The sequence below is a fragment of the Desmodus rotundus genome, chromosome 2, assembly GCF_022682495.2.
Source record: "Desmodus rotundus isolate HL8 chromosome 2, HLdesRot8A.1, whole genome shotgun sequence".
NCBI classification, from domain to species: Eukaryota; Metazoa; Chordata; class Mammalia; order Chiroptera; family Phyllostomidae; genus Desmodus; species Desmodus rotundus.
In genome coordinates this window covers 153,018,703-153,023,626 of record NC_071388.1, presented here as the reverse complement: position 1 = coordinate 153,023,626, position 4,924 = coordinate 153,018,703, and positions in this window count along the sequence as shown.

Here is a 4,924-nt window from a genome sequence, read left to right as displayed (position 1 = left end):
AGAGATAAGATTTTCCCTTGTTAATTTTTTAGATTGTGTTATTTTCCTGGGTGATAACTTCTTTTAAAACTCATGTTCAATTACATATTTTTAAGAATCAAACTTACTTGTGTGAGTTTTATTTTTAGTATTGATTCCCAAGAAAAAGGAAGGATAAAATTTGTATATACATTAACCTGAATATAATCCTTTGACCTGAGTCTTTGCTCTTAAATATTCTGGATTGTTTTTCTTGATCCCACATGGTTGAGAAATATGATCAGTTCCAGAAGCCATTTCAAACAAATGGCTTTTGTTTAAGTCAAACTCTAACATGTTTCCATGTTTATTATATAATATTTACATTTAACTATATAATATTTCATATTTTAATTTTTCACTTAATATTATGTTCTTAGAGCTTTTTTATATTACAACCATATTTTCAAGAACACCAAAATCATATTAACTGACACATTTTTATGAATTTTATTAAATTTTATTTTTCTGAACTATGAATATAAATATTAGAAACATTTTAAATTTTTTGTATAAAAAATCTGGAAGGAAATATACCAAAATATTATATTTATTTGAATGTTTTATTCTCCTTGTGTGTGTGCATATATATATGTGTGTGTGTGTATAAAGATTTTATTTATTTATTTTTAGAGAGAGGGGAAGAGAGGGAGAAGGAGAGGGTGAGAAACATCAATCATTTGCCTCTTACACATGCCCCAACTGGGGACCAAACCTGCAACGTGGGCAGGTGCCCAGCCTGGGAATCAAACCAGCAAATTTTCACTTTGTTGTATGACACCCAGCCAACTGAGCCACACTGGGCAGGGCTCTCCTTGTCTATATTTTTGAAGTTATTATAAACATATTTTATTTTCATAATGATAAATTTTAAACATAATATGGACAATGAAATCAAAGAAAATAAAAATGTTTAAAAAGCAAACCTTCCTAAAATATGTAAGCTTGTGTAATTTCTATAGGTTTTTCAAGCTATCTTCTATACCAGTCCATAAAGAAAAATTCTAGGTTATGGTTGTTTATATTGAAAATCACAAGCTATGTTTTATCCACCTAGTTGATTGATAAATATTAGAGCACAATTCACATATACTAAAGAAATAATATTTTACAGTAAAAAATATATAACTTGTATTTAGCTTTGTGTTCATTAACTGATTAAGCAAGATATTTTACAATAAGCATTGCTGGGATATGGGGAAAGTTTTTTGGCACCTACATACAAAAATTCAAAATTCATATTCACATGTAAAAACCCCAATCAAAAAAGGAATACCTACTTACATAAACAGATTGAACATTAAACAGGAGGAAGATATAAGAATTTAATATTCATCTTCCCTAAGTATAAACATTGATATAGTAATGATTTATGTTTGAGATTTATACTTATCAGAATTTGGCTATCATTTTACATATTTAGTCACTGCTTTTAATATCACAGTTCTAAGGAAAGCTTTTAGTGAAGAAAGTGTTTTATACACCACTGAGTACATTTGACTTCAATTCCAGACTCCTCGTTCTTCAAATGCAAACATGACTCAATCCATTGGAAAGACTATAGAGACTTATGGAGCTAATTTAAGAAATAGAGCACTTCCACTTAGAAAAGGGTTGTGTTCTTATATCAACACTAGATAAATAATGACTTAGTGTTGATGTAAGAATTTTAGTCAGTTTTAGGAAAGGTTCTACAATTATTCTTCCCTTAAATTTGTTTCAAATACATTAAACATGTTACAGGTCTGCATCAAAATGCAAAAAAGCACTAAAATATCTTAAATAGCAAAATATTACCATACCTCATCTCTCAATTTTCACTCAGTAACCACTGTCATAGCATTTCTTTTGTCTAACTGTTATCTCATCCAAAAGCAGAAGCATAACAAGAATGGGCATCATCCTTAGGAACGAATTAGACATCAGCTAAAGCTTCATACAAGACCAACAACAGCAGCAACAAAAGGACGATTTAACATGAGACTGGCTACCAGAGACAGATGTGCTGGGTAGTCTGTCTCAGGGACCTGAATGATGGAGTAACTGTCGCTGTGTTGTAGACTCTCCTGGATTCAGGCCGAACTGCAACTTCGCTTGAAGGTCCTTCCAATCACATGAGCTTGTGATTATTCATGGGGGCAAGTCTTTCAGATCATCTACAAAATTAGACCCCTACTACTTTAGCTTTATAGAAAAAGCGAGACAAATTTACCTTCCAGGAGATGATTTAAGAAGGAAAAATATTTATTAGGTACTAGACAGTGATGTCTTCTTGCAATGCAAGGTATAATAAAACAAATGATTTTTTCTTCATCTCAGAGGAATTTTTATTGATTAAAATTAAATATATATATAAATAAACATGTACATCAATGAGGTATTTGAAGGGAGAGTTAACATTTTAATAACATGTAATTAATGACATCTTGCATGAAGTCAAAGCAAGAAAAGTCAGTGTGAATGACCTTTGAATTGAAAAAAGGCAGGCTAAAATGTCGTCAGTAATTATTTTGGCTGCGTAAAGTCTGAAACAATGAAAAAGGTTTCAAAGTTCTTCCACAGAACCCATAGGACTCAATATAATTCTTTTCTTTTTAATCCTTACCTGAGGATATGTTTTTATTGCTTTAGTAGAGAGAGGAGGTGAGGGAGGGAGAGAGAAAGAAACATGGATGTGAGAGAAACATTAATGTGTTGTCTCCTGTATGTTACCCAACCAGAGCTCACACCTGCAACCTAGGCCTGTGCCCTGACCAGGAATCCAACTCATAACCTTTTGGTGTACAGGACAAAGCTCCAACTAACTGAGCCACCCATCCAAGCCTCAATATAATTTCTAAGCAATGAAGTCTTGGGAAGAATTATGGCAATAACATTATTTTACTTGTCAGCATGCACATCCCACCTTTGCCTAATTTGTGAAGCAATTAAAAACAAAAACTTTTTCTTGAGTTATTCTTGTAATTTTGATCAGCTATATCTAGTCTATAAAAACATAAATTTTTTTCTAAGATATTTTTTATGGTTATTTTTTAATCAGCCAGTAAATATTTCTTATACAAGAGGGAACTTAAAAAAAAAAAAAAGGAATTATCTTCTGAAAGGCCGGCTCTTTAGTATAGCCTTCCCCCACTAGATGAGTGTTCTAGGAGCCCATCTGTATCAGTGTACCAGCTGGCATTGTTGTGAGAGGCTGCATTTGGCTTCAGTGGATATTCTTTGAAGAGTCTTTCAACGTGTTTGCCCATTTCATGATGGGTGATTTACAAGTCCACCTGCCCACACCGTACTGAGTGTCCAGTAGTTTTTGACCAAATACAGCATGAACTTCATGCCCTACCCTTCTCTATTCACCCATCTCACCCCAAGCAACTTTGTTTTGTTTGTTTCCCTGGATGAATAAAGTCCTCAAAGGGAAATGTTTGGCTAATGTGGAAGATGTAAAACAAAAAACAATGGAAGTACTAAAAGGGATTAAAGTTGATGAGTTCAAAAACTGTTTTGAGCAGCGGAAAAAATGTCTCAATAAGAGCATTGCATCAAATGGAGAGTCCTTTGAAGGCGACTGAAGTTTAAACATGTAAGAATAAATACACAATGTTTATGAATAATTTCTGTTTGGGGGTTCCCCCCTAATATTTATACACTGATTAATCTTTCTTATTTCTAGAAACATGAATGCAATTAGATGGGCCAAAGACAGTGCCAAGCTTTCAGCCAGCCCCTTATTTATTAACCATATATATGAAACATCTAAGAGATTTTGCTAGTTAAGAGCAGCACTTATGTTAAAATCCTGTTGTGGGCCATTGCCACAGAGATGAAATGTAAAGCACCCCGTGGACCATGCATTTCTCTCAGCGTGTTAAGACCTGTTGTAGCATTCTCTTAGCTTTTGCTCTTTGTTCAAATATAAGCACAGAAGTTCTGACTTTTAGCTCATATATGTCCTTTGCCAATTTCCTTTGCCCTACACCTCTCTCTACTACTAAGAGATTCACCTCAGATGCCTCTCTCAACTTTCAGCTGAGGAGTGGCCTTTGTTGCCCTGGCTGCCCACCAAATTTGCCCAGGAGAAGCCAAAACAAACAGCACCATTGACAGACATTACAAAATGACTGTCACTTTGCCAGAAGCTTCAGCAGGGGGTCTCTAGGGGTAAGTTGAGTCTAACATATGAGACTTTGTGGAGATCTCCACTGGAGGATTAATGCTCATAAACAGGAAGTGAGAATAATTTCAGGATGACTTTTCTGACTCATTTATGAGCTTGCCCATGACCTTGAGTATAAAAGAAGTAAAGACAATGTTCCTTAAAGAGGAGACTGTTAGGTAAATAGATGGCTGCCCAGTTACACTAGGAATGCAATAGTGCTCCAGACACACTGGGTCCTGCCTGTCCACTACAAACCCGTGGGGCAATATTTTTCAGTAATGAAGGACTTTACTAACAATGGGAAACCACTGCAGGGCTTTGTGAATTGAAGCTGAGTCATTCAAAGGTTATTCTGACAGCTCTGCAGAATGCAGACTAAAGAGGACAAGAATATGAGGGAGAAGATGAGTCCCAAGGCCATTCTATCAGTAGAGGTAAGAGAATATGGCAGCTTGGTTTAAAGTGCTGGCATGTGGGTGACAGATCTAAGAAAACACTGTTCCCTTTTAGAAGAGTTTATCTGAGGACCTCATTGTAGCACAGCTAATTATAAGGGCAATTCTAATGCCCCAAAATACAACTGTGTCATCTGTACGTAACAGAGTACCTAGTGGCTCACCTCCTTGTGCTTCAACTTTGTCTTCCATAAAATGCACCAACAGTTGTACTTACCTCATGAGGTTGTTTTGAGAATTAAATGTATTAATACATGTAAAGCTCTTAGAGTTCGCACATAAAAAGTATAAGTAC